Below are 14,125 nucleotides of genomic sequence, written 5' to 3' on the forward strand. Positions count from 1 at the left end.
ACGAAAACCGTCCCGTCTCGATGAGCCTTTACTGTATACTGACCCGGGTTCTACACTAATATGGCTTGTACACAGAATATAATTACGCGAGCCTCATATTCAAATCTGATTTATTTTATGGTTAAGCAATTCATGTCTGGTTTGTACCTTATTAAACCGGATGTTGGTGGTAAATTTACAACTTTTATAAAATAATCACAATTTCCTTGTATTTCAAAAATCACTTCGCCGTAACGTAACCATCACTTGCCACGGTCCCGCACCTTCCTTCTTATGCCGCTGCGTCCCCCTGGGGAAGCGCCCCACAATTTGAAAAAGGCTATTCTAAAGCTAAGTACAACCTGAACGAATAGCCGCCTTTACACAGTCGCTCTATCGCGAGTTCCCGCAGTACAGAATAGCGCGCGGATAAGCCTGTGCGCGCAATCGATTGCGTGTTGTTAGTTTTTAAGGTTCACGTACTTTCGCGCGTGATTGCGCGTCGAAGAAAAGATCGTGCGTGTAAAGGCCAATCATGCGCGATAGACCTCGTTATTATTGTTGTTAATATTGTCGATTTATAAAGAGCAAGTAATTCGACCACTAATTCTTTAGTCCACGAGCGTATGCCCGCCATCTTGCGCGCGAATGAACGTACGTGTAAAGACAACTTCAGCCACGCGATTGCGCGCCCGCACCGCACTGGCAGACGCAATCGCGCGTTCTTTCCCTTCCCCTCCCGCCATCTTTACACGCGCATTCTTTCACTCGCGATTGCTGTATGACGCGCGATAGAGCTTCTGTGTAAAGGGCTAAAGGCGGCTATTATTACCTTGTGCAGCGTCCCGCCTTTGTTGTTGTATGAGCTGCCCACGCGCACACTGTAGTTCCCGAGCCCGCGGTGCGTCACATACGATGCGATGATATCTCTGAAACACAATTAACCGACTTCAATAAACTGAACAACCTTTGATCATGTCTCGATTGAAGCTTTAAAATCTTTAAATATAGTCCTGGTAGGAAGTTTCCAATGGAGCGAAAACAGTGTATTAAGTAGCGAGTGAGTTGCTCGTTGTTCCGAAACATTCGTAATGTGCTGTCAGAAGGACTTATTTCTATAAGCCAACAAGGTTTATTTCTCTAGAAAGACATAGATAAAAATAACCTCTGTTGACTTAGAAATAAGTCCTTTTGAAACGACACTCCTCAATTGTTTAAGTCTTTCACTTGTAATGTGCTTTGATCAATTGTTCTTAATTTAATTTAACGAGAAATTGATTTACCTATAACTCCCAAAAAGATTATAAATACGAGTAGTTAGAAATTTCACACAAATTTTTAGTAAAATTTGCAGTCCCAAAATCGACACTGCAATGTTTTCACTTTTATAATTTTGACGATGTAGAAACCAGAAAGGTCGGGACGGCTAACTGACAAAGACGACTTTTCTGAGAAAAACTTATTAAATTTACTAAAAGATTTGGAACGGTTATTTACTCTGATATAGCCTAAATATAGAAACAAAACTCTCGACCTACCTTAAAGGTCACGCTGCGAACATAAGTTATGCTTTGATGTCGATAAATAAAGTGGGGGTGGCTTAAACAGCCCAGTCAATTACTCGGGGCGAACAAAAGGTAGAACTGGGTTCTTTTCAATAATGAAAGTACCTATATTGGGTATCCTAAAGAAATTGGTGCGAGGCGCGGCCTAGGGCTTCTTAATACCGGACCTTTTGCATACCGGTATTGGCGATTTTAATGGAAAAAATATAGGAATAAAATAACTTTGAAGTAAGGGAAGGGAATAATCGTTTGTAACCTCGTCAAATAAAATAATGCGAGCAACCAGCTGAAATAATTCGTATAGTTTTTGAAATTGATACAATTACATAATGCCTAACTTGTGATAGTTGTGATACATTAACATACTAAACGTTCTCGAAGGCTGGAGGTTTAAAAGGGGGTTGAAGGTAACTTTTCTCAGTTTTTTGTTCATAATTCGAGTTTTATTTATGTACAGAGTGGGGCCTGTAACAAAGGCGAAGAATTGAACTCTAGGCTATTCTCCTTATACTGATCAACATTTAATCGATGGAATCAGGCGTTACTTTGCGGAAATCCATGTTAATCGTAAACTAGAACTTTCCTTTGCTAATCCGCGAATAGATAACGTGCAAGTCAATCAGTGCTAACCTGTTATAATTACTTGCGTATTTTTTACATGCAATTAATTTTCCCACCCTCCCACCGCAAAAATAAAAATAAATACGCAAATAAATATAACAACCCACCACCAAAAATACAAAACTCGACACGTGTTTCGCCTCTCTACGAGGCATCCTCAGGAGCTGATGTTGACGGTCCGAAGTCCCGCAACTGACTGATCGTCCCTGCTACTCGTGTCATCTTACACTCCTCTCCTTTCTGGAGGGGTGTGAGGAGGCCATTTCAGGGCGAGGCCCTTTTTGGCTGCATCTTGCGCGTGCCGCAATGGCGGCACGGTCTGTCGCTTAGCCAGTGGTTTGGCTTTCTTTCTTCTTCTTCTTAGTTGGTGTTTTATTGGCCATCATGGCTTTTGGTCATGTTGGCCAGTCTGCGGCTTTTTGGTTACGAAGCTAGGTCCTCGGCATGAGCTCCCGTGGTTGGGCTCTCTGCCGGCGTGCGTCTGGTGGGCGGGCGTGGAGGGGGGCTATCCCTCTCAAAGTCTCGTGTCGTGACATGTCGGCACTGGTGAACATTTTGCTTGCCAGCTGGCTCACAAACTCGTCCAGCTTCTGGTGCTTCAGGTCTCGGAAGATTGTCGCATTCCGCACGTAGCGTGGGGCTCTTACTATTGTCCTAAGGCTTAGCGTCTCTTGAGCCCTGAGTCTCCGCCTATTAGACTCAGCCGTCCTGGAGTACCAGGCCGGAGATGCGTAGGTCAGTCTTGACCGTATATAAGCCTTATAGATCCCCAGTTTGGTGCGGAATGGGAGGCTGCTGGAGAGGACTGGTCGGAGTTTAGCGCGGGCGGTCTTCGCTCGCTGCACCACTTCGTCCACGTGGTATTTCATCGTGAGGCCCCGATCGATCGTGACCCCCAGATACTTTGCCGTGTGCTGCCACTGGATCTCTTCGCCAAGGAGCTTGAGTGGCGGCGGGTGGTTCTTGGCTCCGGATAGGAGCGCCTGTGTTTTTCCGACGTTTACCGCGAGCCTCCATCTGGTCAGCCAGTCAGGTAGGACGTCAAGCTGTCGTTGGATCTTGCGGGCGGCGTGGGCTGGTGAGATTGATGCCACGTAGTACGCAGCATCGTCAGCAAACAGTCCCAGCTTGACGTCGCCGACCACCGGGATGTCGTCGGTAAATCTCGCGTACAGGGCTGGTGAGAGGCAGCTGCCTTGCGGAACGCCCGCCAGGATTGGGCGTTCGGAGGAGATCTTATCTTCCACTGCCACGTGGAAGCGCCGCTGGGTCAGGAAGGAGTGTAGTACGCGCATCACTCGACGTGGGGCCGAAGACGTCGACAGTTTGTCCAGCAAGCCCTCGTGCCAGACCCTGTCGAAGGCCTTCTCCATGTCGAGGAACACTGCCACCACATGCTCCTTCCGGTCCATGCGCTCTGCCATGAAAGATAGCACGCGCGTCAGCTGGAGGGTCGTTGAGTGCTCCGATCGGAATCCAAACTGCTCCGGCCTGGGCTCGATGTGTGGTTGGAGCTTGGCCAGGAGCAGTTTCTCGAATACCTTCGACAAGGTACTCAGCAGCGTGATCGGCCTGTAGCTAGCCGGTTTCCTTCGGTCCTTTCCCGGTTTGGGGATCATTATGACCCGGCCAAGTTTCCAGGACGTTGGGAAGTGCCCCGTGCGCAGTATCCCATTGAAGAGTCGCGTCGTCGCCGCTATGGTGTGCTGCGGCAGGTGACGCAGTGCCTCGTTCGGGATTGAGTCGGGGCCTGGGGCCTTCCTGGGGTTGCTCTTCTGTAATGCTCTCTTGACTTGGCCGGGGGTGAAAAAGACCGGATCTTCGTCTTCTTCTTCCTCGCTCGGCGGCTGCTGGAAGTACCTTGCCACTCTTTGCTCCACTTCCCTCGTGTGGTCCAGGTTAAGAGTCGGGTTTGGTTGGAACTGTCGTTCCAGACTGTCTGCGAACAGTTCTGCTCTCTCTTCTGCTCTGTATCGAAGGACCCCTCCTTCGTCGTGCAGCGGTCGCACAGGGTCTGCGGTTTGTCCCAATTGTCTGCAGAGACGGTGGATTGAGGGCGGCATGGTGCCGTCAATGCTGGCGATATGGGTCTCCCACTCCTGTGCTCTATGGTTCCGGATCTTGAGTTTAGCGAGCTCCACCAGATGGTTTAGCTCCGTCTTCATTGTTGGGCAGCGGGTGTTTTGCCACCTCCGTCGCAGCTGGCGCTTTTCTATCAGTAGGTCCCTGATCTCCTGGGGCAGTGGTTTGCACCTCTCGCCTGCGGGGATGGTTTGCGAGGTGGATTCTATCGCCAGCTGGATATTGGTGGCAATGGCGTTCGCTGCTGCTTCTACGTCCTCGGCTGTGTTGATGGGCCCAGTGGTGGGGTTGGTTAGGGCCTCCGAGAACGCCTCCCAGTCTGTCTTCCGTCTCGGCTTCCTCTTCGGGACGGAGTTTGGGGCTGTGTCCAGTGTTAGTAATATTGGTCGGTGGTCAGAGGGGAGGTCGGGGAGAACCTCCTGTGTCATGGCAGCTGCTACGTCTTTGTGGACTACAAAGTCGATGATGTCGCAGGTGTTGTGATTATCAGGGAAGTGCGTTGGCTCCTCAGGTCCTGATATATCGAGGTTGTAGTCCACTGCTGCAGAGTAGATCACGCGTCCGGTGTGGTCGATCTTGGAAGAATTCCAAGCTACGTGCTTGGCGTTCCAATCTCCTGCCATGATGGTCGGCACCGGGTGTTGGAACAGGGCGCGTAGCTCAGTCTTCAGTCGTGCCGTTGGAGTTTGAGGTGGGCGGTAGGTGGTGTACAGCCGGAGGTCACCATCGGCCACCCGGATGTCGACGCCGAGCGCCGAGAAGGAGTCTCGGTGGACGAAGTCGACTGGCTGGTGGACGATCGTTCTTCGGACCATCACGGCGAGCCCACGGAACGGGTGTCCCTGCTGGTTTATCTCGTTTCGTTGGTACACCATGTAGCCCCCCATCTTCAGCTCCTTTTTTGCGTGGGTTTCGCTGACCAGCAAGATGTCCACGTTCTGGTTTCGGAGGAAGACTCGAACTATGATGCCATATGCTCCTTATACCTAGTAGTGAAATTGCGGCCCGTTTGGCCGCGTTTGGCGTTTGTAACAAAGTGTACGTGGGCCAAACGGGCCGCAATTTCACTACTAGGTATAAGGAGCATATGGCATCATACAGGCACAACCATCCAGAGAGATCCAATTTTGCAAAGCATTTGATAGAGAGTGACCATACTGTATCAGAGAATCATTCTTTTGATGTTTTACATGTATGTGAGAAAGGGCTGCGGTTGGGGGTTCTAGAACAGTTGGAGATAATTAGGTACAACAATAGGGGGTTAATCCTTAATGAGCAGTTGAATGTTGCGTCATCGCCGTTATTACGAATTTTTCCATCTAACTTGCTTGGTAGGGGGGGTGGACAAAGTATAAATATGGCCGACCATTCTGGGGACGATCAGTCAGTTGCGGGACTTCGGACCGTCAACATCAGCTCCTGAGGATGCCTCGTAGAGAGGCGAAACACGTGTCGAGTTTTGTATTTTTGGTGGTGGGTTGTTATATTTATTTGCGTATTTATTTTTATTTTTGCGGTGGGAGGGTGGGAAAATTAATTGCATGTAAAAAATACGCAAGTAATTATAACAGGTTAGCACTGATTGACTTGCACGTTATCTATTCGCGGATTAGCAAAGGAAAGTTCTAGTTTACGATGATCAACATTTGTTCGGCGACTTTTAAAAATAACTTGTATTTTGATTTTTATCGCCCTTGAAAGTTTTTTCTAAGAGGTAATGTATTGCGAATTCTGTTAAGTGTGACAGACAACGTCAATGACAACAATAATGGCGTACATTGAAGCTAATATTTATTTTGTATGAAAAATTAAAAATTTAAAGACTTCATAATTTTTAAAAGTCACTGAACAAATGTTGATCAGTATAAGGAGAATAGCCTACAGTTCAATTCTTCGCCTTTGTTACAGGCCCCACTCTGTATATACGAATGTTTGACTATTATCTGACTTATATTTAAATTGTAATCACCCGTGTGGTGACGGGTTAAGAATTTCACGACCCCCTTTCTTCCCGTGGGTGTCGTAGAAGTCGACTGTGGGATATAGGTTAAATTGTAGCTTAGGCGAGAGGCTGGCAACCTTTCACTGCAATGTCACAATTTGGATTTCTTTCAACCCCTTTTTGCCAAGACTCCCTTATGGGATACAGGCGTGATTATATGTATGTATGTATGTAATCGGGCCGAATAATTCTCCTATAATATTCTCGGGCATGCGTCATAACTGAATAAAATAATTATAAACGTTAGCCGGCATAGCCCCTTTTTTACTCGGACCCGGACCGGAGGTTTTTAGGGTTCCGTAGTCAACTAGGAACCCTTATAGTTTCGCCATGTCTGTCTGTCCGTCCGTCCGTCCGTCCGTCCGTCCGTCCGTCCGTCCGTCCGTCCGTCCGTCCGTCCGTCCGTCCGTCCGTCCGTCCGTCCGTCCGTCCGTCCGTCCGTCCGTCCGTCCGTCCGTCCGTCCGTCCGTCCGACCGTCCGTCCGTCCGCGGATAATCTCAGTAACCGTTAGCACTAGAAAGCTGAAATTTGGTACCGATATGTATATCAATCACGCCGACAAAGTGCAAAAATAAAAAGTGGAAAAAAATGTTTCATTAGGGCACCCCCCCTACATATAAAGTGGGGGCTGATATTTTTTTTCATTCCAACCCCCACGTCTGATATATTGTTGGATAGGTATTTAAAAATGAATAAGGGTTTACTAAGATCGTTTTTTGATAATATTAATATTTTCGGAAATAATCGCTCCTAAAGGAAAAAAAAAGTGCGTCCCCCCCCTCTAACTTTTGAACCATATGTTTAAAAAATATGAAAAAAATCACAAAAGTAGAACTTTATAAATACTTTCTAGGAAAATTGTTTTGAACTTGATAGGTTCAGTAGTTTTTGAGAAAAATACGGAAAACTACGGAACCCTACACTGAGCGTGGCCCGACACGCTCTTGGCCGGTTTTTTAATGAATACTTTATTTGCTGCTCTAGAATAAGTATCAAATTGTTCAATGAAATTATCGATAAGAACTATTTTAATTTTTAACCCCCGACGCATAAACGATGGGGTGCTATAAGTTTGACGTGTCTGTCTGTCAGTGTGTCTGTCTGTCTGTTTGTCTGTCTGTCTGTATGTGTGTCTGTCTGTGGCATCGTAGCTCCCGAACGGATGAACCGATTTAGATTTAGTTTTTTTTTGTCTGAAAGCTGAGTTAGCCGGGGGTGTTCTTAGCCATGTTTCATGAAAATCGGTCTACTATGTCGCAGTCGGGGATTTTTCAAAATTTTAATTTTGTGGTTATGAAATGTTAGGAATGTCAATAACCATTCGAAATTTCAAATCAGCGTAAGTAGTATTCAAAGTATTAATCAATTTGACAGACCGACAAACAAAGTTACACCATAAAGGTTCCTCTTGAAACTTTTGGATACGGAACCTTAATAGTTATTTGTTTTACAAGGGGGCAAAGTAGTTGTTTAACCGCACGTGCCAATATTGATACCCGAGAAAGCGAATGATTCCAATATTGAACCGCGAGCGTAGCGAGTGGTTCAAAAATTGGAATCTTGAGCGTTGCAAGGGTTTCAAAGCACGAAGGTTAAACAAACTTTGCCACCGAGTGAAACACAAAATTTTTCATCACACCAACGCGAACAAAATACTAAACTATAAAATATCAAATTAAAACAAATCTATCAATTTACTTCAATATCACTATTTCGGTTTCAATAACGAGAACAGTTTCCTCGCCTACCCCTTTTGGGAACACGGGCGTGAAATTATATAAGCATGGGCCAGTAACACCAGTTAGCTACTTGACTTGCCAACTGACAACGGTTTCCACGAGCGGGTTCACCGAACTATCTCAGAACCATCATTCACTCCTGTCATTACGTCTTAAAATAACGCGTCTCCAAGCATAGATAGTAGAAACACTTAGACGAAGGGTATGTGAGCATGGCACCATTTTTACGATAAAATACAACTGATAGCCAGCTCACCAAAAGGACATGAGAAAGAAAGATGTGAGTGATGAGATGACGAGAGATAGGGGAGAATGGAAGAGGAAGACATGTTGTACCGACCCCACAGACCCCACGTGGGATAAAGGTAGGAGGAAGAGAGAGAGCCAGCTCACCAAAAGTTCATATAATTTTCATAGTTGGAGAGAAAAAGCGGTACCGCGGTAATGAATATCAAGTATAGATGTATCTGTTTCTTTCAGTGTGTGTTAATGAGAGTGTACGGGCCGAGATGAAATAAGGTTATTTAGAGCCTGCCAAGAAAAAAAAATACTTTGAATCCCGTCTACTAGAACTTGATGTCCGACGGGATGAGCTAAAAGCCCGCCCATTTGCGGCTATTATGTATTTGTATAATTATTATTTATTGATTAAGTATGTTAACGGTGTGCTGCCATGCCAGTCGCGGGTAATGATTTTCGCAAATAAAATCGGCTACGTGAGCCACATGAGAGCACTAAACAAAGGAGTTCAAAACAGTCACCATGGTCGGATACGGCCGGGAGAGTACTACTAAGACTACTACTACTAACACCTTAGGTCTATATGTTTTCTATGTCTATGTCTCAAAGCCTTTTCCATCTTTTTTCCCTTCACAAATTGCCCATAACGAGAATTTTCCAACACGTCTCGGAGTTGTTCGGCAATTTTCTAAAGGAACGTTCATAGGAGCAGTCGAGTTCATAAATATGTGTACATTTTTTCACCCTATTGCAACGAGTTAAGATGAAGAAATGTATACATGTTTGTGAACTCGACTGAAGGTATTTTATAGTGGCGTTAGGTTGCAATTTTCTTAAAACACGCGCTGTAGTGCTTGTGGGTATTTTATACTATCTTCACGCTTGAAAGACTACGTTCGGTTTTTCTAATGTTTTTGAACAGAAATAGAGCACTGGCGACTTTACACCAGTATTATTTGGTGTAGTTGCAGTTCAAATAATTGTTTGAAAAAGATAATTTATTGAAAGCGTTGAAAAATCGACACAGTTTCCTAATACCTACGTCCCTCTGGTAATTCCTGCAAAAGCCAGGGTCCATTAAGGTCTTACCAGATCCTAATTGGGCATTTCTCAGGGCGTTTAATTGTTTTTGATTTCGGTGGCAACATTTTTACGTGAATCCTGTAAGAGTCACATGAAATTCTGTCAATTTAAATAGAAGTCGCGGATTTCTACCAGAAACAAAGAAAACTCATGCTACGCTTACGGGATTCGGGTAATAATGCTGCCACCGAAATCAAAAAAGTTGAAACGCTCTGAGAAATGCCCAATTGTGATAACCTCTGACCCTCCAAAAGTCATTAAACTAGTAATCGACTACATTCCAGCGGTTCCCAGTTATGTGATAAAGACGTACGATGAACCGGGCAATTTACAGTCAAGTTTATCTTATTAGGAAGTGTCGCAGTGAGTAAATAATTATACAACTTTATTTGAATGGCATTAGTAAAATAATGACATTTATTCCTGAACTAAACGAAATTGTGTGATTGAATATCTATTTATTAATAAAATAATCAAATATTCGAACGGAATATCGAATCGAATATCTTAATCTTTCTTGTTTTATTAATAACTAGCTTTTTCCCGCAGCTTCGCTCGCGTTAGAAAGAGATAAAAAGTAGCCTATGTCACTCTCCATCCTTTCAACTGTCTCCACTTAAAAAATCACGTCAATTCGTCGCTCCGTTTTGCCGTGAAAGACGGACAAACAAACAGACACACACTTTCCGATTTATAATATTAGTATGGATGTAGAATAAATACCTATCTGACGACGCTTGGGCGGATGGCGGATTACATCTGTGTTTGACGAAGCATGTCGCGGATCAGGTTTGTATTAAGAAACTAAAATCTGTATATTATTTATATTTTTCATAAGTTAATTTCGGAAACGAATGCCTAATGAAGTTTATGGAGTGAGATTTTTTAAAGAGTTGGCTTCTTACTCGTAAGTTATAATGACAAATAACAAGAAAGCTAAGTATTACGATATCGATTGAAAACCAATATACCAATAATCTCATTAACAATTCCAATAGATTTTACACGAAATATGGAACCAATCCCCAGTTGAAATTTCATCCTTTCAACCTTTGTCCAAAAACTAAAAAACATGAAGTAACAGACTGGGGGCGACTCTTGAATTTTAACCAGTGTAAGGCCCTTGTGCACACCCATATGTATTTTATTCAATATTAATGGGAAAATAAGGGGAAGCCTGGGAGTAGCGCCAGTGACAGAGAAGGTGAGAGGAAGCAGATTAGCATGGCATGGGCTTGTAATGCGGAGGGATGAAAGCAATGTTATAAAACGACTGGTAAATATGAAGGTGAAATGGAACGACAACGGTAGGCCTAAGAAAAGATGGATGGAATGTGTGAACAATGATATGAGAGTGAAAGGTGTTAGTATGGAAATGACGGCTGATAGAGAGGAATGGAGGAGGAAAATCTGCTGCCCCGACCCCAAGTAATGGGAAGAGGACAAGATAATGATGATGATGATGATTAATGGGAAAACCGAGCCTTCAATCGAGATAATCAGTAATCGTGCTGCTCATAGGGAGGCGATTTTTCTTTAATTTCCACCGTTTACTTTCGTATGTTTCGTTCAATGTTATTTCCTCTATGTGTATGTAGTTAGCTATGTGTAGTATTTTCGATTTGCAATTTTTTTTGCTCATACTCGCTATTTAAAAATATTTCATAGTTTTCCACATATTTTATTTATTAGGCTACTAGACTCATATCTAATTTGGCACAATAAATCATTGGCTTCTGTAATATTTGACATAAGAGACCAATATTTAATGATTTTGGGTATTAATTTAAAAATGTGAGTATTTTTTTTTTAATTTTGGCCACCGAAAACACTGTCGGCCGTGTAGATATATAATAAAATATAGTAATATTTTTTTTCTGTTAATTGGACAGTAAGTAATAATATAAGACAAACTTTAAATAAGGGTCAAGTAGCGTATAACAAAATCGAGCGCTGGAAATTCTAAATTCGACCTGTATTTCGAGTTACAGCCGATGCGCCGTTTGGGCCAATGTAAACAAGGCTTAAGGCAAGGCTACTTAGCGAGTTCCGACGTGATTAGTTTACAATTTATTGGATTAATTAGACGGCCTAACAAATTGACTAGGAGCTTACAACTTTTGTTGACTTCTTGTTTGTATTAGCCTCAATTCTAGTTAAAACTGTTATAAGCAAGACACGTTTGTAACCACCAGTTCGAACACACGACTCTTGAAGTGAAAGTAATAAGTTCATTGTGAGACCTATAGGTTCAAATGTGGTATTATTTGACAATTTTAAGACATATCAAGTAAAGGATATCGGTCAAATGTCAAAACTGAGGTTCGAATGTTTTAATCCTGTGTCGAGACTACACATTTTACTTTTAGTAATTTCTATAAACTCGATTCTCTTTGAAGATACTGATATCATTGTATGTTCGAAATGGACTGAATATTGATGTTCCAAGTTTAAAGTGAGCGAGAATAGGACACCTAGCTAATGTCACAATCTTACGCTTCGGAAGCGTATGGTAGCTAGCTCTCTCTATCGCTCTTCTGTGGCGTGACAGAGACAGACTGCGTTTCGATCGACACCTAGCGTTAACGAATGTCACTTCGGCTAAACGTGCAGGTATAAAGATGTTCTCCCATGTGCGAAATGGCTGCTCAGTGAACATAAGATGCTCGTTCTGCTTAATGAACGGCGAATATATCTACATTACCTCAGCATTTCACTTGTGAATGGTTCCATTTTATTAGTTAACATGATATTCATGCACGCATATCTATTACATAAATGACATGACCTATGTATAACTAACATTGAAAAATCGAAGATTTTTGTTTAACTAGCTAATTCAATTTATACTGATTATGTTTAGGAAATCTAGACGCATCAATCGCGCAGCTCGCTTGCGCCAAAATACTGCTACGGACAATCATAAGCGAAACGCACAACATACGAATGATATCCTTAAGATATTCTGAAGATACTCTTATCAAGTGTAACTTATTAATGGGGCTTGTCTATCTCTGTTGCTTAGGTCTTCGATCCTTGTTGTCTGATATTAAATATGGACCAAGTGTTGCATAATAAATAACGTTCTTACGAGCTAGGATAAATAGGACTGTGTAAGCGGCTAAAAGGTGATGAGCATGACTAGACTACATATACGTAATTATGTGTCATTGTTGATCAACAATTGGTAGATCCTGGTCACGGCACCAATTTAAACGCTGCTGTTCATAGCTTCTCTGTGCCTAGACAAGGTGACAATCGCTTGTACTCGGTATGAAAACACTTTGTGTATCTTTATCACTCTTCCATATTAGCGCGATAGTGAGTTGCGTTTTGTTCACTACGAAGTATTAGTGATTGTGACTTTGGTTACAGTATGTTACTCTGATTGTCGGACATTAAACGAATAGGGGGTGATTATACTAACGAGCCAAAGCACTTGGACTGCGTCATTATGTGTTAAGCACGACGAAACTACACACGTATGTGTCGTTGTTAATCAACAGCTGGTAGATCCTGGTCACGGCACCAATTAAAACAATGCTTTTCTCAGCTTATCTGTGCTTAGACATGGAAAAAACTTAGTTTTTCACATTGGCGCGAAAATGAAGTGCGTTTCGTTCGAAATGAGCGATCGCTTATAGCGATTGTGACTGGTGAGATATCCTGATAACTTTAGATAGAATATAGAACAAGTGACGTATATACTCACGAGCCAAAGCACTTGGACTGCGTCAGCAACCAGTATGTATTGAGCACGACGATACTACAAACGTATATGTCGTTGTTTATCAACGACGTAGCGTACGGGTGCTGGTATATCCTGGTCACATCACCAATTAAAACAGTGATGTTCTTATCGTTTACCTAACTAGCGTGCTAGGCCCGCAGCTTGTCTGCTATTAGATATACATAGACCAAGTGTTACATTAATATATCTCAATAATTGTATAAATATAATAATGTTATGACATAGTTAAAACCAAATTTTGATGAATAGTAGCTTGTTTAATGTAATTTAGTAGTAAGTAATATAATTATATTTATTGTAAAATAGTGTATTGTTAATTAAGGATTATATTATAGACATTCGAATACAATGTATATTGTTACTGAATAAATGAAATGAAATGAAATGAAATATACTCACGAGCCAAAGCACTTGGTCTGCGTCAGCAGCCAGTATGTATTGAGCACGACGAGACTGCACACGTATGTATCGTTGTTTATCAACGACGCGGCGTACGGATGCTGGTAGATTCTGGTTACCGCTGCCCCCAGGCCTTCGTTGCTTTCCTGCGGTCCTTGGTCTATGTTGTCTGAAATTTTATTAACAATATATTAATTTCAAGAAATACACAACAAGAAACACATTTAAAATAATCCTCAATCAGGCTCAGCTCAATTGATGTAAGTATTTATTAAGATATATATCCCGGCATTTGCCTCGGCTCATGGGAGCATGGGGTCCGCTGTGACAATTAATCCCAAGATTTGGCAAAGGCACTAGTTTTACGAAAGCGACTGCCATCTGACCTTCCAACCCAAAGGGTAATTAGGCCTCATTGGAATTAGTCCGGTTTCCTCACGATGTTTTCTTTCACCTAAAAGCGACTGGCAAATATATCAAATGATATTTCGCACATATTTAAAAAATCATTCATGGTTAATTGTGTAAGATTTTATAACAAACTTCCTAATGCCATCACTGAACTGTCTTTTAATCGATTTAAACATTATGTAAAGCGTATACTGATCTCTAAAGCCTACTATAGCACACAAGACTACATGAATGATGAAACACCGTGGGATA

At 42.7% G+C, this 14,125-nt stretch overlaps 1 protein-coding gene across 1 annotated transcript in view; it reads left to right on the plus strand.

The window, feature by feature from the left end:
* Positions 1–14,125, plus strand: part of LOC125237759 (dipeptidyl aminopeptidase-like protein 6) — a 342,306-nt gene that overhangs the window by 107,577 nt on the left and 220,604 nt on the right. The gene's annotated exons all lie outside the window — the stretch shown is intronic.

Source organism: Leguminivora glycinivorella, chromosome 22, assembly GCF_023078275.1.
Source record: "Leguminivora glycinivorella isolate SPB_JAAS2020 chromosome 22, LegGlyc_1.1, whole genome shotgun sequence".
Lineage (NCBI taxonomy): Eukaryota > Metazoa > Arthropoda > Insecta > Lepidoptera > Tortricidae > Leguminivora > Leguminivora glycinivorella.